Source organism: Macaca nemestrina, chromosome 18, assembly GCF_043159975.1.
Source record: "Macaca nemestrina isolate mMacNem1 chromosome 18, mMacNem.hap1, whole genome shotgun sequence".
Taxonomy (NCBI): Eukaryota; Metazoa; Chordata; class Mammalia; order Primates; family Cercopithecidae; genus Macaca; species Macaca nemestrina.
In genome coordinates, this window is record NC_092142.1 from 73,347,019 (window position 1) to 73,373,414 (window position 26,396).

The 26,396-nt window shown below is 40.0% G+C and overlaps 1 protein-coding gene across 1 annotated transcript in view; it reads right to left on the minus strand.

Moving 5' to 3' along the window:
- The window catches only part of LOC105491285 (golgi glycoprotein 1), a 162,981-nt gene that overhangs the window by 83,855 nt on the left and 52,730 nt on the right, over window positions 1–26,396 (minus strand). The gene's annotated exons all lie outside the window — the stretch shown is intronic.

The following is a 26,396-nucleotide window of genomic DNA, read 5'->3' on the forward strand; positions in this document are numbered from 1 at the left end:
AGATCATCCTGGCTAACACAGTGAAACCCCATCTCTACTAAAAATACAAAAGAATTAGCCGGGCGTGGTAGCGGGCACCTGTAATCCCAGCTACTCTGGGAGGCTGGGGCAGGAGAATGGCGTGAACCCAGGAGGCAGAGCTTGCAGTGAGCCAAGATCGCACCACTGCACCACTGCACTCCAGCCTGGGCCACAGAGCAACTCCATCTCCAAAAAAAAAAAAAAAGAGAGAGAGGAAGAAATTTCAATTCCATGACAGAAAAAAGGGTGGACTAGGTTTCACATAATATTACATAGTTTTGCAATACATATCTCCTTTAGTTTCCTTGTTCGTGCCTTCAAAGGAGACACAACTGCAATAAAACACACCATAATAAGGCACCACTTCCTGGTGGGGTGCAGTGGCTCGCACCTGTAACCCAGCACTTTGGAGGCCAAGGCAGGCAGATTACTTGAGGTCAGGAGTTCAAGACTAGCCTGGCCAACGTAGTGAAACCCCATCTCTAGTAAAAATACAAAAATTAGCCAGGCGTGGTGGCACATGCCTGTAGTCCCACCTACTCGGGAGGCTGAAGTGGAAGAATTGCTTGAACCCAGGAAACAGAGATTGCAATGATCTGAGATTGCATCATTGCACTCCAGCCTGGGCAACAGAGCAAGATTCCGTCTCCAAAAAAAAAAAAAAAGCACAATTTATTTTGAGTTTCCATAGTATTCTAACCTGTTTAAATAATCTGTTTATATAAAGTGAATTCTGTGTGTCTATAACTTAAATATTATCAATTTAGGTAGCAAAACATGCTACTTTAAAAATAAACAGATGTTTTCTGTTCAAGGATAAAGATAAGGCAATAAAGAAAATACAACAAATCAAGTGGCCACACCCAGCATTATTTCAAGAAAAAAATGGTTTCCCTATGGAACTATTAATTCCACTGCAGAATTCAGTAAGTATTAGCAACGTACAAACTCATCTTTATACTTACAACATACATTAACATTGACTTTAATTAGGTTGCTAGGTAATCATAAGGTTGTATTATATAACACAGTAATTTTCAGCTTTCTCCCTACTTGTCTAACAGCAGATACTTCATTTTTTTTTTTTTTTTTTCCTTTTTTTTTTTGAGACGGAGTCTTGCTCTGTGCCCCAGGCTAGAGTGCAGTGGCGCGATCTCGGCTCACTGCAAGCTCCGCCCCCCCGGGTTCACGCCATTCTCCTGCCTCAGCCTCCCAAGTAGCTGGGACTACAGGCGCCTGCTACCTCGCCCGGCTAATTTTCTTGTATTTTTAGTAGAGACGGGGTTTCACCGTGTTAGCCAGGATGGTCTCGATCTCCTGACCTCGTGATCCGCCCGTCTTGGCCTCCCAAAGTGCTAGGATTACAGGCTTGAGCCACCGCGCCCGGCCCAGCAGATAATTCAATGACTTTTTAAGGTGCCTTTCTGAGTCTCAGAAATCAGCCTCCACGCTGAGTTAACCTAGCTTAACTCTGTTCCCACTACCTCAATTTGAAGTTTAACTTATATCTCTAATAGTTTATTAACAGAATGCTTTTACTTAGGCAGTTTTCTATACTATCCTTTTAAAATCTATCATTTAAGTTTTCCCAATCAATTAGCAATTCTAGTTCTTTCTCAAACAAGGCATGGAAAGCAATTAATATCAGTCTTCTCTACTTATACTCATTTCTACTAAACAACAATTTTGGATTAAAGGGGCATTCTTGAAAGAAATTTAGAGCAATAGAGAATTTTCAAAAAAAATGTAGTCAAATAAAATGTAAGCTCCCCATAGAAAGAAAATTATTGTCATGTTTACAGTCCACAGGACTATATCAGCAAATTAATTACTGTTTTAATGATTTACTTCCCTACAGCGGGAGATTAGATTATTTCTCCCAATTTTTCGCTTGCATAGGATTTTACATCTAGATCCTCTGTTTTCTAAGTCTGTACCACCTCCTGCTATAAACTGAGTATACACCTGGCTCCACTGACGTTGAGCAAATCAACATAGCAAAAGAGATGAAAAGCAAGCACTGGAGTCCACATTTGCAGTTAATTGAGTCTCCATGGATGATGTCATTCCTTCCTAAGAGGTGCAGTACTGTGTGCTTAGTAATACTGTTAATGCAACATAATATAATATAGGTCACTGATGTGCTCGGGCCAATGGAGTTTTAGGAGAGACAATATGAGAAGAGAATTTAAATGTGCCTGGGTAGTTTGGCCTGTATTCCTGCACCCCTGCCATTCCCCATGAGAACATGGTAGTACAAAGAAAAGGAGAGACCCGTGGAGCAGACCTGAACTTAACCCTCAACCTGTAGCCTGAAGCAAAGCCATCTTGAATAACTCATGGGCAAGAAAAACAAGCCCCAAGTTAAGCCCATGAAATATTGAGGGTGTCTGTTATGAAGAAAAAATGCCTAATATATCTATCAAACAAATAAAATAAAAATATCAAAGCCTTTAAATTAGAACCTGAAACAGCTATGATCTAAAATTAGTGAATTATATTAGAAAGCAAGAGCACTAATGTAGTGCTCTTGAAAAAATGACATAATCCATGGAGACACAAAAGTGCAAATCCGGGCACCAGTGCTTGCTTTTCATCTCTTTTCCTATTGATTTGCAACTGACTATAAATGGGTTTTATTTTTGTATTCATTCATTCATTTGGTTTTGAGATGGAGTCTTGTTCTGTTGCCAGGCTGAAGGGCAGTGACACCATTATGGCTCAATACAGCCTCCACCTCTTGGGCTTAATTGATCCTCCTGCCTCAGCCTCCCTAGTAGCTCAGACTAAAGGCACGTGCCATGATGGTTGGTTAGATTTTAAAATTTTTATTGTATAGACAAGGTCTTGCTATGTTGCCTAGGCTGATCTCAAACTTCTGGTCTCAAGTGATCTTCCTGCCTCAGTCGCCCAAAGTGCTACGACCACAAGCATGAACCAGTACGTTCAGCCTTTTCCTAGGTTTAGTTTCTGTACCCAGAAAGAAAAGATGATAGACTAGGAATACCCTAAGAACAAGGTTATGGTGTTAGGTCTTTGAGATTCATGGAACCAAATCGTTAGGAAGAATTGTTAAGCGTAATTGTGAACAATTAATTTCAGAAATTTAGAAGGGTTTTTAGAATCCAGTAACACAGTGGTGGTTTAGAGGAACAGAACAGAGACTACAAAATATGAAATACAAAGGAGTACTTTATACCACCCCGGAAATGGTGGGTGCATCAATATGTCAGCATAAATGAACTCGAGAAAGTAAATAAAAATAAATAAATAAAAAGAAAACACTACGCTTTGGCACTCAGTCATTTGATAAAGAACCAATAATGAACAGAAATTTCAAGGAATGAAAACAGATGCGGGTACTGATTCAGGTTTGGTTCTCATACTGCACCATTCTCATTGTTTCCCAATTAAACCACTTCTTCAGATAAAGTACATCTATTTCCACAAAACTGTAAGTGCAGATAGGCTCACGTGTCTCTAATCCTAGAAGATGAATAGCATGAGGAATAACACCCAGAATTACTAAAATAAGATAAAACTGAGGATTTTTTCTTCCTCTTTGGTAATAGTAAAATAATGCTCTGAGATGATCCCAAGAATTAGCCAACAAGTATATTTTGAATAATGATGATGAACTCAAAACTGTGCTAGGCATTGTTGCAAGATACAAAGACAAGACTCTATCTGGTCTCTAATCTCAAGTTGTTTACAATCCAGTTGTACAGTTAAAATAGTGAAATCAAACAACCAAGAGGAGGGACTTGATATAGGCCGAAAGAATTAGAAGAGTGATCTCCAAAAAGGAGTGGATTCCTCAAGGAAGAAGTTAAGGATCCCTTGGTGGGCAGGAAGAAAATAACAGAGCTTCTGTTTTTAAAAAAGCTTATCCTTTACGTTTTAATGTATTTTTATAATGCATGTAACATGGGTGTAACTAATATTTTATAAGTATCTATCTACTGGGGGGTATGGTTACTAATTTTTCAAATGATAGGAAGAACATGACCAAGATAGAGGAAAAAAACTTCAACCCATCATTAAGATTCCTGCCTCTACCTGCACTCTTCAATCCCAGGGCAAAGTGCTGGCTCCTTCAAATTAGAAGCTGAGCTATGTCGCAATTATCAGCTACTCCTTATGCTGGAGATAGAAATCTGGGCTTCAAAAAGGAAGGTCTCTTACATCAAGTGTTTACTCATTGGAAATAAAACTGTCCTCTTACAATGGAAAACTGTAAGAAAAAAAGTTATGAAAAGCATCATAAACAGCTGCTAATTTAATGACCAAATATGAGAGAAGTGATTCTTGATGTTGCATATATTAGTATCAATAAATAAACTATTATAAATGGAAGAATGAGAAAATGAAGAGAACTTTGCACATACCCCATCCCAATGCATCAGTGACTAAAACAGAGAAGGAACTTGGGTAATGCTGTATAAACGATATAGCAAACAAAGGCAGTAAAGGGAAAAGCACCAAGTACTTGGAGACACCTGCTTGACTTCAATAAAGAACATGATGAGTGCAGCAGGAAACGGTCAAAAAGCAAAACAAACCCCACAAAAACCAGAAAACAAAAAAGAACCCTGCCACTTTTCTATAGTATTTAGCTATAGAAGCTGTGTGACTTTAGGTACATCACTTAACTTCTCTAAACCCCTAACGATAGGCTTTGAACTAGAATGGGAATCCATGAACAGGCTTTGGGAGTCTGAGATATCTTGAAATTGAATGCAAGCATTTGTGTGTATGTATATTCTTCTGAGAAGAATATCCACAACAGCTATCATAATCTCAAAAGGATCCACAAGACAAGAAAAAAATTAAGAAATACTGGTCAAACACTGGTTGCAGTTCTTTCCAGCTTTAGGAGTCCATAAAATCTGAGATGTGGAATTTAAAAATGTACTTACTGAATTTCAACTTTTTTTAAAGGTAGATAATTTGTATTTATATAATGTATATTATGATGGTTACTACTCTTTCACCTTATTCTCTGCTAGTCAAAGTCACAACAAACAGGTTTCAGAATAAACTACTGGAAAGCTTGAGTCTGAATGTTCTCAAATCAACTACCACATTCACTTAGGAGGGTTTTTACAGAAAGTCTGGAACTATGATTTCCCCAAGGTGAATAGGCTGAGTTAATGAGTCTGGCAGGAGAAATTAAAGGATTCATAAAGCTATCTTGGAAGGTGTCCCAGTTTCTGAAACAGAAATGCTTGGGAGTTGGATATTGTCTAAAATATGGAACATTCTACAGTTTCCACTGAAGTTGAACTACATCAGATCACATAAAGGAATAGGGTCTTTTTTCTAAGACACCTGTTACTAAATTAAGTGACAATAGATTTGTTTATGAATCCCCCAGGAGAAAACAAACAAAAGATGCCAACAGTGTCAGTGCTTCTATGGCCTTAGAAAAATTTGAAAGCAAGCGATGACCTAATGCCTCCTTTCCATTGGAGACACTCTGCTGCAGTAGTAAGTCAAGTCTTCTGGGAGTTTATTCATTAAGAACCCAGTAACTTCCCATCATATGAACAATTCATTTATTAACCTGGTCCAAAGTCCCAAAGACAATGAAGATAATGTAGCTGGTATCTAACAAAATAAGCCCAATCTTTTACCACTGGGAAACTTTCCTGAGCAAGTCTAAATGGAATCTCAATCCTCAGGTTTAGAACTACTTTCCTCTTAGTGCCTTATTCTGGCTCTATCAGAATTTATTTTTCTTATTTGTACCCAGGGATAGTTTACTTTTTTTCCAAAAGGACAGTGATCAGCACAGGCTTTATGCCTTCCAACAATGCTCTGATTCACTAAAGAGTTGTAGCTGCTTTTATTTTATTTTATTATTATTATTTTTTTGAGACGGAGTCTCGCTCTGTCGCCCAGGCTGGAGTGCAGTGGCCGGGTCTCAGCTCACTGCAAGCTCCGCCTCCCGGGTTCACGCCATTCTCCTGCCTCAGCCTCCGGAGTAGCTGGGACTACAGGCGCCCGCCACCTCGCCCGGCTAGTTTTTTGTATTTTTAGTAGAGACGGGGTTTCACCATGTTAGCCAGGATGGTCTCGATCTCCTGACCTTGTGATCCGCCCGTCTCGGCCTCCCAAAGTGCTGGGATTACAGGCTTGAGCCACCGCGCCCGGCCAGCTGCTTTTATTTAAGTCTTTATGTTCAACCACCTTTTCAAAAAGGAGTCACTGTACAGGTCCAACGGGAGATGGAGATTTTTTTTTTTTTCTTAAAAAGGCGTGAGATACAGAAACTGGCTCTCAAGTGCATATCTAATCATCATACAAGTCTGAATGTGAAGTTTTTAGGGGGAAAGGGGATCTGATATTTTAAAGAAGGAAAGAAGCACCGCTAACCCTATGAGATGAGTATGGCAATAAAGTCAGTCAGAGAAGGTTTCATGGAGGAGGGTACATTTGAATTAAGTCTCAGAGGTGGTTATGGTTTGGTTAAGGCTGTTGTGTGCACGTTGAGGCAGATGAGAGGTAGGCTGTGCAGGGTGGAGCACTACTAGGCTGTGGGTGGTGTTGGAAAGGCACATTCTGTGCCAACGGCAGGAAAAGTGAGGGACCCCACGACAATCACTCCTAGGCTTATTCATTTGACATCTCCTAACACATGCTAGGATAACAAGGCTTTAGTGAAAATCCCAACATTGGTCCAATAATGGTTTCTCATAGTTCAAATTAAGACGTCATGCTAAACACAGTGTGATAATTTCTTTTACTTTTATTATTTGTGTGCTTCCCAAGTGGGCAGTGGGATAACAGTTGTCAAATATTACATAGTTACTCACTCCTATAGGAACACGTTAAGTTTTAAAGATAGACAGGCAAGACCCTCACAGACAAATTAGAGCCCATTTATCCCTGGTTCTTAGAAGGTCTCACATAAATACAGAACAGTGAGTGTGCTATGTTAAGGTTAAAACTTGTCTTGTACCTTTATTTATTTATTTTTTTTTTACTTTTTTTTTTGAGATGGAGTCTCGCTCTGTCGCCCAGGCTGGAGTGCAGTGGCACGATCTCGGCTCACTGCAAGCTCCACCTCCCGGGTTCACGCCATTCTCCTGCCTCAGCCTCCCGAGTAGCTGGGACTACAGGCGCCCACAACTGCGCCCGGCTAATTTTTTTTGTATTTTTAGTAGAGACGGGGTTTCACCGTGGTCTCGATCTCCTGACCTTGTGATCCGCCCGCCTCGGCCTCCCAAAGTGCTGGGATTACAGGCGTGAGCCACCGCGCCCGGCTGTCTTGTACCTTTAAAATGAAAAATCTCCTCAATGCTCTTTAATTCTAATAAAACAAAAGGGTATATGTAATTTTACACTGGGAATTAACAGAATGATTCAGAGAGCATACTTACTCATAGGTATAAATATACTAACAGGACTTTCAGCTTTGTCAAGTACTAATTAAGTCATCTTCAGTGAAGTTATATTCCTATTCTGAAAATATGAAAACACACAGCAAATGCTAATTACTCAAACCACCACTTTGGACCTAATGGTTGACCTCCTTCCATCCCTAAAAAAAGACTAACTCCTGACTCCCCGACAGAAAGATCCATCTCCCTAGAGAAGACGTTTTGCCCCAAACTTTACTTTGAGAAGTCAAATTACATCTTATTTTTGTTTAAGAAAACTCTAACACTAGTTAAACTAACCAAATGGAAATATTCAAATTAGTATAATTTCTCATCTTCTATGCCTACAGCAGGAAATAAAAAAATAACAAATAAGAATTGAGTTCATGGTTGACCTGTGAGTGAAAAAAATACATATATACATACACACACACACATACACACACACACACACACACACACACAGCAATCTAGTTACCGAACAAAAACTGAATCATTACATTATGGCAAATGTAATGACTTTTACATTGGATTATAACCTTTATTAACCCATGAATATAAAAATAAATATATTTATTATATAAATTTTATAAAGTATTAAATGTAAATTTTATAAGTATAAACTGTAAATTTTATAAAATGTAAATTACAAAAACGTAATTTTTTCTGCTGTATATGAAAAAACTGTAAACTCTCTCCTCACATTTCCCATTTATTTTACTATCAGGAATTAGAAACACAGTGCTTATAAACAATAGGAGATAGGCCATCCCTTCAGAGAAACACTTAAAGAGATACTCCTTTTCATATACAGAGCTCAGCCAATCTTTTCATCAAATTCCCATCTGGGGCTGCCTAACATTTAAGAAACGTAAGGATTGTTTTGCAATGACAAGAGTTTTTAGTCTGTTGGGACTAAAAAATCATCCCCATGACAGTCTACTATCTGAAAACTTTTTCCACCCACCATTCATTTTTTCTCCATAGGAGATGACTTAGAAATCTAGAATACAGTTTGGTGCTGGTGTTAAGCATTTTTACCTAAATGATGGGAGAAGGAAAGAGAGTCAGGCACTCTATCAAATGCTTGTTCAGATTCCACTTTGGCACAGAAGGGAAGAACCTTGGACAGGTTTATCCCTTTGGCTGCTAGCCACAGCAGGCACACAGCTATCAAGAGATAAAAGGCCTTGCTTTCACTGCTCAGTTGCCTGAATACAGTCAGTTATGGTGTCCACATGTAATGAAAGTGGCACTAATGTTTGTAAACTGCTTTGTAGGAAATACATCAAAAAGATCATATTTCTGAACTTTGACGCTATAACTACAACACCACTACTACCAAAATACGGTATAAAAATTCTGCTGGGTGCGGCGGCTCATGTCTATAATCCCAGCACTTTGGGAGGCTGAGGTGGGCAGATCACAAGACCAGGTGTTCAAGACCAGCCTGGCCAATATGGTGAAACCCTGTCTCTACTAAATACACAAAAATTAGCCAGGCATGATGGCGCGCGCCTGTAGTCCCAGCTACTCAGGAGGCTGAGGCAGAAGAATTGCTTGAACCCGGGAGGCAGAGGCTGCAGTGAGCCAAGACTACACCACTGCACTCCAGTCTAGGTGACAGAGCAAGGCTCTGTCAAAAAAACAAAACAAAACAAACAAACAAAACCTAAAATTAGCTACTCACGGTATTTTTCACATCTCATAAAAGAAGATACAGGATAATGGATCCCCTCAAGCTATCATGTTTGAGAGGCAAAATTGAAACAAGAATTCTGGAGTAACAGCCAAAGACTTGGGTTTTGATTCCAGTTCCACTGCACATTCATCGCATAACAACCTTGATGAAGTCACTTAATTCTTTAAGCTTCAAATTTCGTTTAGATAAAACAGGTAAATCCTGCTTTACCTACCTCATGGGGCTGTTATAAGCACCAGGAGAAAAGTTATGTAGAAGGCCTTCAAATATTATAGAAGGCTTTGCAAATATATGCTACCACTGGCCTGTCATTCTCTGTATAAAAATCTAACCATTTTAAATAACAAAAACGTTACTGCTATCCAAGAGGCCATGCTTCATACAGGCAAAGAATAAGAATTCAAAATACCTGACACACATGTTTTATTGTATGTGTACCGATTATTTCTGAAAGGATACTTAAAAAGACTTATTTTTACTACATATTCTTTGCACTTTTAAATTTTTATATCACATGTAAAAAAAGAAACAAAAATAAAAGGTTATTCCAGTTTAGGATATACATACACACCTCAGAAAATATTTAGAATACATCTTCACGACTGGGGACGCACTTCCCCAGTTCGTATTTTCCTTTTCTTCCCCCTTCCACTATTTCAAAGGGGTGGTGGCAGGGAGGAAATATGATATATTTACATCCTCTGAGACATAGCAGGTAGCAATCTGCCCTCTTGGAGTCCTAGACTGACAGTTCTACTCTAAGAAAAGCACATGAACCATCTGATGATCTGGTTTGAACAGTATAGCTAACTTTTACATGGGAGTTTTAGAATGCAGGGTGAAAAAATTCTCTGAAGGGCACTGTATGAATAATGAACAGAATTATCAACTTTGATATGGCATCCTTTATATTCTTTCTTTCTTTGCCCTGTCATATGATTTGGGACAGCTGAACAAAGGTACAAATTTGTCAAATCAGTAGCTACTATAGCCAAATGCAAAGTAGAAAACTAGATTAGGCCGGGCGCAGTGGGTCATGCCTGTAATCCCAGCACTTTGGGAGGCCGAGGCGAGTGGATCACCTGAGATCAGGATTTCCAAGACCAGCCTGGCCAACAGGGTGAAATCCCATCTCTACTAAAAATACAAAAAAATTAGCTGGGCATGGTGGCAGGTACCTGTAATCCCAGCTACTTCGGGAGGCCAAGGCAGGAGAATCACTGGAACCCAAAAGGCAGAAGTTGCAGTGAGCAGAGATCATACCACTGCACTCCAGCCTGGGCGACAGAGTGAGACTCTGTCTCAAAAGGAAGGGGGAAGGGAGAAAGGAGAAAGGAGAAAGGAGAAAGGAAAAAGAAAAAAGAAAAAAGAAAAAAAGGAAAAAGGAAAAGGAAAAGGAAAGGAAAGGAAGAAAGGATGAAAAGAAAGAAAAGAAGGAAAGAGAGAAAAAGAAAGAAAGAAGGAAGGAGAGAAAGGAAGGAAAGGAAGGAACGGAAGGAAAGGAAGGAACGGAAGGAAAAGAAGGAAAGGAAGGAAAGGAAAGAAAGGAAGGAAGGAAGGAAGAAAGGAAGAAAGGAAGAAAGGAAGAAAGGAAGGAAGGAAGGAAGGAAGGAAGGAAGGAAGGAAGGAAGAAAGAAAGAAAGAAAGAAAGAAAGAAAGAAAGAAAGAAAGAAAGAAAGAGAAAGAAAGAAAGAAAAAACTAGACTAAAAGAAAAAATTTCCAGACATCTGACACCATTAATGTTTACACCCAATAAATCGGGAATGATTCTGTCAATGCAACTCATACCACCAATCCAACTATGTTACTTCTATAATTTTGAAAATAAAATACAAAGGAGAGATGTAAGATTACAGGATGCGAAAAAGTCCTGAAATTAAATATAATTTCTCATGCCCCAGACCCAAGTACCTGCACATGCCATAATTCTTCCATACTGACCCGTGGTGAGTGCATTGTTTACTTGAACTGGCCTAAGCAAGAGCAAATGGAGCTGAGCTGCCAGAATGTGCAGAACTCTTTCTGTATAACCCAGTGCAAATTACTGGTGTTTCTGAAGAGTACAGCTTGGATTCAGGGAGCACACTTCCATCTGAATTAAGACAGCACACCTCACTGCACAATTCTGAAAGACGAGTAGCTCAAAGAAAGAGACCAGGGCTAAACTGGGGAAAAAAAATTAATATATTTTAAAAACAGAATCAGGCCAGGCTCAGTGGCTCATGCCTGAAGTCCCAGTTACTTGGGAGGCTGAGGTGGACAGCACTCTTGAGACCACGAGTTGGAGGCAGTAATGTGTTATGTTAGAGCCTGTGAATAGCTACTGCACTCCAGCCTGGACAACAAAGTGAGAACTCATCTCTAAAAAAACCTGGAATCTTCTGGTTTTGCAAATGTTAGTAATGTGCATAAAAATCTGATAAAATCCTCAAAAGGTCCCTACATTTCTTCTTGCTTAGATAACATCATTCTACAGTTGGTAGAAAAAAGGTATACATCAATAATTACCACTATATCCAACTCTATTATAGTTTAGGAAATACTGATAAACTAATGTAAATATTAACAAAGATGCAATCTAAGAATTACCCATAATTTCCAAATCACATCTGTGCCTTTTAAAGTGCTAATTTTCTATTATGAAATTAACTGATTTTGAAAACAAAGTACAAAGTACAAAAGACCGGAAGAATCCTGCTGATGGTACTCCACCTGAGCCAGGGATCACTACCCGACCTGAACAAATTCTAATTCCCTGAGTTTCAGTTAGAATTGGGGGGGGGGGGGTGTGGAATAACAAGCAAGACAGCTTGACCCCAAGTGACTGCAAATCTAATTCCAGAAAAACAGATGACTACCTTTTCAAGGAAGGGAAAATACTGTTATAGAAATGGCTTGGAGAAGTGAAAGAAGATGGGCAGAACAGATGCAGATCCTTTTAGAATTACTGTTTTAAAACATAAGTATGTCAACGGTTGAAAATGTATTACCTCCCCAATAAAGAATGTTCATCTGCATTAATGGAAAAACAAAGAAGATTCCTAAGTACTTCTAAGTACTATACAAAACCTATAGTGCTATACAATCTATAGGTTTGGCTATGCAGCATAAATTGTGGAAAGAGAGATCTGGGAACAAATTTGGGCTCTTCCAGGTACTAGCTGCAAGATCTTGGACAAATTATTTACATTTGTTTGTTTTGTTTTGTTTTGTTTGAGGCAGATTTTCACTCTTGTTGCCGAGGCTGGAGTGCAAAGGCACAATCTCGGCTCACCACAACCTCCGTCCACCACAGCCTCTGCCTCCTGGGTTCATGCAATTCTCCTGTCTCAGGCATGTGCCACCACACCTGGCTAATTTTGTTTTTTGTTGTTTGTTTGGTTGGTTTTTGGAAATGGAGCCTCACTCTGTCGCCCAGGCTGGAGTGCAATAGCGTGATCAGGGCTCACTGCAACCTCCGCCTCCCAGGTTTAAGCGACCCTCCTGCCTCAGCCTCATGATTACAGGCACGCGCCACCGTGCTCGGCTAATTTTTGTACTGAATAGTAGAGACAGGGTTTCGTCATTTTGGCCAGGATGGTCTCAATCTCTTGACCTCATGATCTGCCCACCTTGGCCTCCCAAAGTGCAGGGATTACAGGTGTGAGCCACCGTGCCCGGCCATTATTTAACATTCGTAAGCCTAAGTGCAGCAAAATATGTAAAGCACCTAGCACAATGCTCATAGTAAGTACGTAATAAATATAATCTATGATTGTAATAATTACTGTATACTTCTAGAAGAGTGTTAATTCTACATTGCCCCAATCCCAAAATAAATCAACCTCAAAATAAGAAAAAATACAAAAGAAGTGTTTTATTAAAGCCAACTTCAGGAATAAGTTTGTAGGTACGTAGATTCTTGGCTACAGGAAGGCAACTTCAGTTTAAGTTAGTTCAATTACATTAGGATAAACTAGAAAAAAGGAATAAATTCAGGAAATTCTGGTGGAAAGATCTCATCCTAATGGAAAAACAGTATTTAAATCACTCCACCAAATATTCTTGTTTTTGTTGAGACAGGGTCTCGCTCTGTTGCCCAGGCTGGAGCACAGTGGTACAATCTTGGTTCACTGAAGCCTCAACCTCCCAGCCTCGAGTGACCCTCCCACCTCAACCTCCCTAGTAGTTGGGACTACAGGCACATGCCACTACACCTGGTTATTTTTTGTATTTTTGGAGAGACGGAGTTTCACCATGTTGCCCAGGCTGGTCTCGAACTCCTAGGCTCAAGGGATCCACCCACCTCAGCCTCTCAAAGTGCTGGGATTACCTGCATGAGCCACCTTGCCTCGCCCACTCCACCAAGTCTTCTGAGCCACAAAAAGTACGTGTGGAATTTGTCTGTTCCAGGCCCTAATCTCTCCATCTAACGTTTATACACAAATCGAGATTCGGATATCTATTTTGAATTTCATTTAGGTTTTTGTTTTTAAGTAAACATCAGAGGATTAGTTTGGGTTTTGTTCACCCCGTCTTTTATTTTTATTTATTTATTTTTGAGATGGAGTCTCGCTCTGTCACCCAGGCTGGTGTGCAGTGGCGCGAACTCAGCTCACTGCAACCTCTGCCTCCCGGATTCAAGCAATTCTCCTGCCTCAGCGTCCCGAGTAGGTGGGATTACAGGCATGTGCTGCCACGCCCGGCTAATTTTTTTTGGTATTTTTAGTAGAGACGAGGTTTCACCATATTGGCGAGGCTGGTCTCGAACTCCTGACCTTGTGATCCACCCACCTCGACCTCCCAAAGTGCTGGGATTACAGGCGTGAGCCACAGTGCCTGGCCCATGCCTTTTACAGTTCTAAAGAACCTTTGCATTTAAGTTCAACTTTGTATTTAAGTTCAATTGTTCAGATGCAGACACCTTTTAACATGCAAACAAACCAAGAGGGTATTGGTCAACTAAGATCTCTCTTCTAAGTTTTACTTAGCAAATGTTTCATGCCTACCACTTCCAGTCAATATAATTCTCTCATATCAAAATCATGTTGATTAATTTTGTAAAAGTAAATGTCACCAACTGGTCAAGTTTAATAAAGCAAGATCAAAGACTTCAATAACTCTGTTTAAATGTCACGCATTTGTCTGAGTTTGTTACTGAAATCACCTGACAGTCACCTGTGAACAGGTGGTACAAAGCAGTATAAAAGGAAGTCCTCAGCTACACTACTATAATTCTTTCAAAGACACTCAGATCTTACCATAGTATCTTTGAAAATTTCATAATCACAATTACTATTCTTCAGAAGAGTACTGAGAAATCTAATGTCTAAACCACAAGGTTTTGTAGCTCCCACTTGTAATCTCAGCACTTTGGGAGGCTGAGGTGGGCAGATTGTTTGAGCCCAGGAGTTCCAGACCATTCTGAGCAACATGATGAAACCCTATCTCCACAAAAAATACAAAAGTTAGTCAGGCGTGGTGGCATGTGCCTGTAGTCCCAGTTCCCTTGGGTGGGGGGTGAGGTGGAAGGATCACTTGAGTCTAGGAGACAGAGACTGCAGTAAGCAGAGATCGCACCACAGCACTGCAGCCTGGGTCATAAAGTAAGACTCTGTCTCAAAAAATTAATTAAATAAAATACAAGGGTTTGACTTAAGACTTCCGAAACTTTAGTGTAGGCCATAAACAAAGATAAGAATTTATGACCAGAAGGATCCCTGACTAGCCTGGGCGTGGTGGCTCACACCTGTAATCCCAGGACTTTGGGAGGCCAAGGCAGGTAGATTACCTGAGGTCAGGAGTTTGAGACCAGCTTGGCCAACAAAGTGAAACTCCGTCTCTATTAAAAATACAAAAGTTAGCCGGGCATGACAGGCACCTGTAATCCCAGCTACCTGGGAGGCCGAGACAGAAGCATCGTTTGAACCCTGGAGGCAGAGGTTGCAGTGAGTCGAGATCGTGCCACTGCACTTCATCCTGGGTGACAGAGTGAGACTCCATCTCACAAAAAAAAAAAAGGATCCGTGACTAGAAGTGGGTAACGTGATAATCTGGACCCACCATTTTAATAAAGTTTGAAAAGAGAGAGAAGCCTTCCTTCCCCCAAAGACTTACCACTGAGCAAAGGATCACAACACTAGACCTAGCAAAATAATTTGCTCAACTCGTTGCCAGAACTGCCCCCGCTTCCAGAACAAAGAAATGGTGCATAAGAATAGGAAGTTGACTTCCCTAGTTTAAGACAGTATTTTATTATACCATTTTGGACGATAACAAATTCCTAAACTTTTCTGGTTTTGTTGTGCTCCCTTGCCTCCAAGGGAGGTGTAGAGGTAGGGCCTCAATTAAACAAAAACAATTTCTATACATGTAAATCACCTCATCAATCTTTTCCTTACTTCACCAATAGCTTATTTAACAAAATTATACATTCTGTCTTTAAAGCTCAGAAAAACAAAAACAGAAAAAATGAAGAGTAGATCCTTTTTCCAAAGATGACTAATCACATTTTGCTTTAGAATTTAAGATTGAGCAGATCTAGCTTACATAAGTAATTGCTTCCAAAATAGATTAGACACAACAAAAGTGTCTTGCATCTGGGGACTGACTTAAGGCTCAGTTTCTATTTATGACAAAATATATATATTTTTTCACATTTAGCATTCTTTTGGAATAGTGAGGAAATAACTCATAGGGTAAGACTATGGAATTTGTTCATTCTAACTCCTGTTCTACCAGTTAATTTGTGCTATATTTTGGAAGCAGCCAATCATTAATTGCATGAAAATGCTTTGAATGAAAATGCTTTGAATTTGAGCTATGATGAAGAGAGAAAAAATACATTTTTTCAACCTTTCTCCCATAAAAATTAGAGTCCTATCTTTCCAAACCCCTCTGACAAACTCTGATAGCATAATCACCAACTCACAACGTTGACATCTGTGAAAATTTCCCATTTCCATAGAGACATCATTTCAACTGTCTCTGGTACCAAAAGCTGTATCCTTTTGATACAAAGTATTCATTTAATCCACTAATGATGGTTTAAAACAGCATTCTCAGAACAGAAGAATTCAGAAATAAAAAATCCAAAGTTGTTTCCAAAGTTGTTTGTTTGTTTTGAGATGGAGTCTCACTCTGTCGCCCAGGCTGGAGTAGAATGGCTGGATCTCGGTTCACTGCAACTTCCACCTCCGCGTTCAAGCAATTCTCCTGCCTCAGCCTCCCGAGTAGCTGGGATAATAGATGTGCCATCAAGCCCAGCTAATTTTTTTTTTTTTTGTAAAGTCAATAGTCAATATCTATTTCTGGGTGAGAACCTGACTCACAGCGAGCACTTTAGCTGCTCTGCATTCTAAAAATATCTGCCGTAGGACGCCAGAAAATAAGTATTCTGAACCTGTGTTCCAATTCTTACTTGGTACAACCACAACATCAGAGAGCAGGCAATGGCATAAACGATTTTGCTGGCATAAATTTGGCTCCAAATTATAGCTATCTTTAAATTCTTCCTGAAAATATCTGAATTCAAATGAAAAATCCTTGGTTGATCACAAAACCTCTGCAGTCTCCGGCAGAAGTTTTCTTCTTAAGATAACAGTCCAGACACTTATATTTAAGAGAGTTCTTTGAAGGCAGTAACCACAGCTTGGTCTACCACACAATTCTAGGCATTCACTGGCATTCCATGTTATTTGGTTGACAGAAATCTGACCTCTAGGCTTCCAAAAACAGCTTACTGGGGTCAAATTGACATCAACAGCTTCTCCCAAACAACTTCCATCGTGGACAATTTTTCAGGCCTTTTAGCCTCAATTTAAATCTCAATTCTCTAAAAATTCCCGTAAGACTATTAGATGATCAATTCTTAGAAATAATAATAACAGGGCCAGGTACACTAGCTCAGGCCTGTAATCCCAGCACTTTGCAGGGCCGAGGCAGGTGAATCACTTGAGGTTAGGAGTTTGAGACCAGCCTGGCCAATATGGTGAAACCTCGTCTCTACTAAAAATAGAAAAATTAGCTGGGCATGGTGGCAGGCAACTGTAATCCCAGCTATTCAGGAGGCTGAGGCAGAAGAATCACTTGAACCCAGGAGGCGGAGGTTGCAGTGAGCTGAGATCACCTCACTGCACACCAGCCTGGGTGACAGAGCGAGACTCCATCACCAAAATAATAATAATACCAAACAACATTTAATTTTTCAGTCATTTGCCAATTAGCAAAGGAACCAATGTTGGTTCAGTGAATCAATCTTATACATTTCTCTCTGAGCTTTAAGCATTTCTTGATGGATCAGGCAATAACACTAATAAGCACTTCTGTAAAAATTTAATAGTTTCCTTTTGAGTCTTTGGAAAGTTTAATTTTATGAGTCACTTCAAGATATGACCATAGTGTACTTTCGATCTCTCTAGTAAAGTACTGTACTGTACATGTACCTGTTTACATGTTCCTTGCAGGTAGAATTTTGTCTTCTCCATCTTTTTATACATAGTGACCAGTACAGCCAGCATAGCACGTTCAATATTTGTTTGAAGTATGACTAGACAAAGCTGGTGAACGAAGTCTGTGCACCTTTTATTTTTAGGAGAATTTGCTAATTTTATACTAAAAAGCCTTAATAGTAATTTTATAACCTTGAGAAACGTTTGGATGAAGTCCATAATGAACTGACTGTTCTGTAAAATGGACAACAAACAACAGGAAAAGGGGCTGAGCGTGGTGGCTCATGCCTGTAATCCCACCACTGTAGGAGGCTAAGGCAGGGGGATCACTCAAGTCCAGGTGTTCAAGACCAGCCTGGGCAACAAAGGAAAACTCCATCTGTGTCAAAAAGAAAAAAAAAAAAAAATTAGCCAGGCATGCTGGTGAGCACCCGTACTCCCAGCTACTTGGGAGGTTGAGAGGAAGTCTGCTTGAGCCGGGGAAAGTTGAGGCTGCAATGAGCCATGATCACAGCATTGCACTCCAGCCTGAGCAACAGAGCAAGATCTCATCTCTAAAATAAAAATAATATAAAAAGAAAGGGCACAGTGGTGGAGGGGTGCTAGAACTTAAGGGGCACTAAAATACTTATTGATTGCATTTAAAAGGTACTGTCCTTTCTTGCAGTAGTCATTCAAAAGCTTCTTCTGAAGTTGAGTAAGACAGTCCATGATACTTAGAATATGTGTTTTCATAATATGGCCAAATGTTGAAGCTGTTGGAGAAAGAGCTTGAAGTCTCAATTGATAGGATACCATGATGTACTGGAATCCTAATATATCTTGGTCAATATGTTGGCTTACAAAGATAAGCATATGAGAGCAGAGCCTCAGCTTCATGCCTGGCAATGTCTCCGCCATGTGTGGGTTTCCTAGAGTAACAGCAGTCATACCATATGGTGTGGCTTTCATTGGCACGGGCAGGAGAGAAGATGCCAGAAACTCAATGTGCTATTTTGGGCCATGAAACATGATAAACTCTAAATTTAAAACATAATTTTTTAAATTAAAGAGAATATTTTTAAATTGTAATTTTTTTTAATACTGGATTTTATAATCTTAAGACTCAATTAGGTAACTGTTCTCAGTGTTTGAAATAAGACAAAAACTCAAAAGTCAAGAGGGGGACAAGCTTGGCAGCAATCTTCTGAAAAAAATATTTAGAGATTTAAATGAAATCTTTTTTTTAGTGATACTATAAATATAAAGGTGAAATGTATAGAAAGAGCTTTTGGAATACCACGTTTTGATAATGCCAAACAAGGGCAGTAGACGTGAGAAGCTGAGAGGCAGTATCAGGGGGATGGAATCTCTTATTCCTCTCTAGCCACTATTTCAAGTTTTGCACAATGACACACCTCCAGCCCATCAAATAAGCTGATCTAATGTTTGAAGTTAGAGCAACCCTGGAAATATCATGCATGTTGAATCTAATGGACAACTTATTTAACCCTTACAAACTCAGCCCTAGATTTGAGCAACTAGGTTCAAGAATTCTAATAACAATTTCAAATGCTATACTGGGGTTGGTAATACTAATTTCAGGAAAGCAATTTTTGAGCTTCCTTGTCTCAGCGCTAGCCTTTCCCCTAAGCCTGCTTCTTTTTCCTGAATTAGGTTAATTATAGGTAATAAAAATAGTTTTTCATTAGTCCTGAGCTGGCAAAATGGGTTTTACGAACTGCTTCATATAAAGCAGTAAGTTTTTAAGATAAGGACTAAGTTGAACCTAAAATAGTAAGTGAAAACTCCATTTTCCTGCCCTCCTGTACCTTGCACAACAATAATTAACACAAACTGCCTAAAGCAAGGTGAATTGTAAACAAATAACATTCACCTGAAGAGGGCTTTGGCCTGGCCAACCCAAATATGTAAAAACATCCATATGAGCTACTGTGGCTTTCAAAATGCATCAGTATCAGCATCACTTGTCTGAAATGCAAATTTGTGAGCCCCACTCTAGACCTACTGAATCAAAACCTGCAACTGGGACCAAGGAATCCGCATTTTAACCAGGTTTCCAGGTGATCTAAGGCATGCTCAAGTTTAAGAACCACTGGGGTAAGATTACTTGGGTTTCTGATATGAGAAAGCCAAAGTGTGCCAAAATATAGATCATTATTACTGAAAAGCAGTTTAACAATTGCTTCTGTCTTACATTCTGCTGTAATTTTTTGGAATACTAATAACTAAAAGTTATAAATTAATCATAGACCTATGACAGAGGAAACTGAGAAATGCTTTTGGGATTTTACAGAATTGTATCTTTTCATTTCTTCAAGTGCTATATCTAATTTTATTTTATTTATTTATTTTTTGAGACAAGGTCTCATTCTGTCACCCAGGGTGGAGGGCAGTGGTGTAATTTCACCTCACGGCAACCTTACCCCCAACGCCCCCCTCAGCTCAAGCAATCCTCCTATCTCAGCCTCCCAAATAGCTTGGGACCACATGGGCACACCACCATGTCTGGCTACTTTATTTATTTATTTATTTATTTATTTATTTATTTATTTATTTATTTTAGTAGAGATGGGGGTCTTGCCATGTTGCCCATGCTGGTCTCGCCATGTTGCCCATGCTGGTCTCAAACTCCTGAGCTCAAGTAATCTATCCACCTCAGCCTCCCAAAGTGCTGGGATGAGCCACCATGCCCAGCCCTTATTATCTTTTTTTTTTTTTTAATAAAAGAAAATACAACTTTAAAGTGTTAGTTGGCTAATTTGTGTACAGGTGTGTATGTCAGTGTATGGGGGGAGGGAGACCTGTCTTTAGGTGTCATTACCAAAGGCTATGATGATGTCATATAGCCCATTTCAAATGCACAAGGAGAATTACTGGGGAGAAGAAAGAGAAGGGAAGTAGGCAAGGTATCTTTTTTTAAGACAGTTTTTGCACCTGCAGATTCTTAAACATCTTCCCCATTAGTCCAAGTAGACACAACAGAAGGTAGTCTAGAATAGGGAGTTAATTATAAAGAGAAGAAAACAGCAAACATCTTTCTAGTTTTTCCTTTCCTACCAGTCCTTCACCTTTCCTACTGAAGAGTTAAGTTTAATCTAAAAAGTTTGAAGTTTGTATACCCTTTAAGCCCCACTGCTATAACCTAGTTTGGGGGATGTGAAAAGTAGGTTATATAAAATTTTTTCTGAGTAATCAAAAGCACATCCAACATTTTCTGGAGACACAATACTGTCTTCTACAAGATGGATTAGCATCTCTTCCTTCAAGTGTCTTGACTTGGAAGATGTGATCTCTGTTAAGTTGCAGGTCCCTCCAGTCCTTGCCATGGGCCCTGCAGCCACCAAGATGCTGATACCTAAGAAGAATGGGATTGCCATCTATGAACTCCTTTTTAAGGAGGGAGTCATGGTGGCCAAGAAGGATGTCCACCTGCCTAAGCACCCAGAGCTGGCAGACAAGAATATGCCCAACCTTCACATCATGAAGGCCATGCAGTCTTTCAGGTCTTGAGGCTACGCGAAGGAACAGTTTGTCTGGAGACATTTCTACTGTACCTTACCAACAAGGGTATCCAGTATCTCTGATTACCTCCATCTGCCCCGCAAGATTGTGCCTGCCACCCTACACCACAGCCGTCCACAGACTAGCAGGATTTGGCCTAAAGGTCTGGAGGGTGAGCGACCCACAAGGTTCACAAAAGGGGAAGCCAAAAGACCACACAGAGTGTTGTGCCCCCTGGTCCCATGAGAAAGCCAAGGCTGGGGATGGGTCAGCAATTGAATTCCAGTTTAGAGGTGAATTTGGTCGTGGGTGTGGTTAGTGACCTCAGTAAAACTGGAGAGGATTATATTGCATTGAATCAACTTACAGACAGGAAAAAAAAAAAAAAAAAAAAAAAAAAGATGCAGGTCCTTTTGCTTAAGCCAGTGTTTAACCTGTGGTTTGATTCCGACTGTCTTCAGAAACAATTTATGTTGAAGTTCAGTTGTGTCACAGGCCCTTATTTTACTTCTCGTTTTTAAAAAAAACTTGTTTTGGCCAGGTGCAGTGGCTCACGCTTGTAATCCCTGCACTCTGGGAGGCCGAGGCAGATAGATCACCTGAGGTCAGAAGTTTGAGACCAGCCTGGCCAACATGACGAAACCCTGTCTCTACTAAAAATACAAAAAATTAGTTAGGCGTGGTGGCGGGTGCCTGTAATCTCAGCTACTCAGAAGGCTGAGGCAGAAGAATCGCTCAAACCTGGGAGGTGGAGGTTGCAGTGAGCCGAGATCGTGTCACTGCATTCCAACCTCAGCAACAAGAGCGAAACTCCGTTTCAAAAAAAAAAAAAAAGTTTTTAAAGACAGGGTCTCACTACGTTGCCCACGCTAGTCTTGGACTCCTGGGGTCAAGCGTTGCTCCTGCTTTAGCCTCCCAAGGAGCTGGAATCATGGGTGCACACCACCACGCCCGGCTACTACTTTCTTCAAAATTCGACTATTCTGACAGATTCTAGCTTAACAGTACATATTAGATAAATAAATGGCAATTTTCTGGAACATTCTTTAAAATAGTATAGACTTCACAGCAGTTGCAACTTCAGTTATTGTATTCTGCTATCATTTTGGTCTTCTTGTGACTTCTAAAAGCTGAATTTTCACTGCATATCCACATTCCATAATTTGCTAAACAGTTATTTAACAGAAGTAGCTATCAGACAATAGCACAACTCATATATACAAAAATACAATTTGTCAATCTAGATTTATGAAATTATTTAAAATTCTCAACCAAAGCACAGGCATTCAACATTCTCAATCACGGCCAAAGTAAATCTCAGTGACTGAGTACTTAAGAACCAGGTACAACACAAAATATAGTCATCTATGGGAGATAACTAGGGAATTGCCTTTCGCACAAAATCAGTCTTGGAAAAAAATAACAACGTGTACAATTCCTCAGAATTATTTAACCCTACTTTGTTACAAAATGATTTAAGACAGATTTCCTCAATAAATGGGAGGGGGCGCGATGACTCACGCCTGTAATCCCAGCACTTTAGGAGGCCGAGGTGGGCAGATCACTTGAGTGTTGAGGGGTTCGAGACCAGCCTGGTCAACATAGCGAAACCCCATCTCTACTAAAAATACAAAAATTAGCTGGGTGCAGTGGTAGGTGCCTGTAATCCAGGTACTCGGGAGGCTGAGGTAGGACAATCACTTGATCCCAGGAAGCAGAGGTTGCAGTGAGCAGATTGCACCACTGCACTCCAGCCTGGGCAACAGAATGAGACTCCATCTCAAAAAAAAAAAAAAAAAAAAAAAAAAAAAAAAAAAATTACAGGGATTCCAGCACTTTTCTCAATATATTCTGGCTAAATATGAGATGGTCACTTAAATTGAGCAGATGGGACTTCATTAAATCATGATGAAAATGAACAGTCAAGAAAAGAACTACTGTATAGAAAGGAACTTTGGTAAAGTGCATGAATAAAATTACATTTTGGTGGATATATCTTATTAATATTCATTTCCTCAACTCGCAAACCAAATGACATCATTGCTTGTCACTTTAACTAGTTCTCTGTTCAACAGTGGACCTACTGACAGATGCCCAAATAAAGATCACACACTAACATAAAAAGATATAACTGCAGTCAAACGTGGTGGCATGCACCTATATAGTTCCAGCGCTTCGGGAGACTGAGGACTGAGGATCACCAGAACCCAGGAGGTTTGAGGCTGCAATGAGCTATGATCGCACCACTGCACTCCAGCCTGGGCGACTGAGCCAAACCCTACCTCTAAAATAAATAAATAATAAAAAATTATAACTGCCTTCAGTTTATTTTATAAGACTTTGTGGTGAAATGGGGGGGAAAAAAAAAGTTGTAACTGTACTTGGAGATACCAACCAGATGGGCCATTCTCACAAACTGATCAAATGATCACCACGGTGCTGTTAAAAACAAGTTTACAAATTGTGACTTTTCCTTCATTGAAAACTGATCAAGAAAGCAAACTCACCAAATTATAATCTTGTCTTTGTATAGTGGTCTGTCCCAGACTGACAAAACACAAAATTGGGCAATTATCCATGTTGTGAAAGGATTCACTATACAAAAACAAAACTTAAAAATTAATGTAAGTTTTCTTCTCATTGTCAACTCCAACAGTACATTTAAAATGGGATTCCAGGCTGGGTGTGGTGGCTCTCACCTATAATCCAAGCACTCTGGGAGGCTGAGGCAAGACTGCAAGACCAGCCTGGGCAACACAAAGAGACCTCATCTCTACAAAAAAATATTAAAAGATTGGCCAGGTGTGGTGGTGTGTGCCTGTAGTCCTAGCTGCTTGGGAGGCTGGGGCAGGAGGATCACTTGAGTCACGAGTTCAAGGCTACAGTGAGCTGTGACTCCTGCACTGTGCTCCAGCCTGGGCAACAGAGAGAGATCCCTGTCTCTAAAGAAAAAAAGAAAGAGGAAAGAAAGAAAAGAAACATGCTGGGTTTCAGGAACAATGAGCCTAAGATTTGAAAGATTTCTGTGGAAAAATCAAGTCACTAAGTCACACAAAGATAATTATAGCTGGTAATAACTCATCTTTTTTTTTTTTTTCCTTTTGAGACAGGGTCTTGATCTCACTCGGTCACCCAGGCTGAAGTGCAGTGGCATGATCATGGCTCACTGCAGCCTCACTCTCCAGGGCTCAAGCAATCCTCCCGCCTCAGCCTCCTGAATCCCTGGGACTACAGGCACATGCCATCACACCAGGCCAATTTTTAATTTTTTTGTAGAGAAGAGTCTCACTATGTTGCCTGAGCTAGTCTCCAACTCCTGGGCTCAAGCAATCCTCCCACCTCAGCCTCTCAAAGTGCTGGGATTACAGGCATGAGCCACCGTGCCCAGCCAGCTAATGAGGATACTTCACCTACTTTATATTACAGTTAACAGTTAATTACAAGTTCCTAAATCACAAAATGTCCTACTTACTCTTACTATAACAAAGTAAAATAGTCCTACAGGAAAAATCCATTACTATACAATAAGATACATAGTTAGGTGTTGGAAACAAGCAACAGTAAGTACTTACTGATTATCTTACCATTTTATAATAAATCATAACTTTGAATAATTTACTAGAAAGTTTAAAGTTCTCTGACTAGGAAAAATGGACCTTTTTCCATAAAGTTTTTGGTTTTGTTTGGGGCTAACCCAAACACTTTTATTTAAACCAACTTTTGTATGAAGTACACAGATTATACACAAAATAATCTATTACATTCTGGGACAACCTGGTGAGACAATGCCTCTACAAATAAATTAAAATAGCTGGACGTGGTGGTTCATGCCTGTAGTCCCAGCTACTGGGGAGGCATAGGTGTGAGGAATGCTTAAGACCAGGCATCAGAGGCTGCAGTGAGCTAGAATACTACTACCGCATTCCAACCTGGGTGGCAGGTTGGAATAATAATAATAATAATAATAATATTTTACATATACATAATTTTGAGACAGGGTCTTGCTCTGTCTCAAATATACATAAAATAAATATTATTACTAATAAAATATATAAAATAATATTATTATTACAACCTAATAGTCTTTAGCCAATGAGTAAGAGAATAGCTGAAACTGTGTAACAGTCTGTTTATAGGCTATTTCCATATGTAGGCTGATAAAAACAACTCTAATAATATAGCTTTTAAATAATATAGCAATTATTTAACTGCATTCTCATAAATAAAGTATGTTCTAATTTTCACTGCTCAGGAACAGTGAAATACTTTATAATTTGGCAGGAGGAAGATTTACTCCCCATATATTAAACAGTAGAAAGAATCTTTATAGTTTTGCAACTGACCAGTTTCAACAGCACCCCTAATTGGTGTGGGGTTAGCAAAAAGTTTGTGGTTGTTACAATCATCGTATATAGAACTGAGCAAACCAGAAGAAACCCAGGACCTTTGATTCAACAACTTTGTAAATCCTTACTTCGAATATTACAAATTTTTCTGTAACTACATATGATTTGATTTTTGTAGATCTTTATTTCCTGCTTATCCATTACTATATAATAGTAAGTGTGCTGAAGTAAAGCTGTGAGACTCAATTAAAGGAAAATTTTAATCATAGAGGTCTTTAGATAGCAATATAGGGAAGAAGCTCTCTTTAGGTCTGGGGAGGGACCAGAGTATAGGCTTATTTATGGGTGACCACTTAGCCCAAGAGTGTGAGTAGGTGGAAGTGAGTATAATTTGCAGATACTAGTACGCCAAAACTCTGGGCATGGTTAATTCAGATACTAGTCCAGATGCAGAAGATTTCAGGAAAACAAACCAAAAGCCTGAGTCAGGAGCTTTGAGACTGAGCAGGTAACAGGAAGCAAAGGAGGCTAAAGAACATGGTCAGGCCGACGGCGGTGGCTCACGCCTGTAATCCCAGCACTTTGGGGGGCCGAGGCGGGGGGATCACGAGGTCAGGAGATGGAGACCATCCGGGCTAACACGGTGAAACCCCGTCGCTACTAAAAATACAAAAAAGTTAGCCGGGCGTGGTGGCGGGCGTCTGTAGTCCCAGGTACTCAGGAGGCTGAGGCAGGAGAATGGCGTGAACCCGGGAGGCGGAGCTTGTAGTGAGCTGAGATCGCGCCACTGCACTCCAGCCTGGGCGACACTCCATCTCAAAAAAAAAGAACATGGTCAGAAGACCATATCCCAGAAGCATCTGAAAGAAGTCTGATGCAGCTATCTGGAAGCAGCAAGTGTCCTGTGTGTCTTTTTTTTTTGGTAGGGTCGGGGTTTCACCGTGCTTTCTAGGCTTGTCTTGAACTCCTGGGCTCAAGTGATCCATCTGCCTCAGGTCCCAAAGTGCT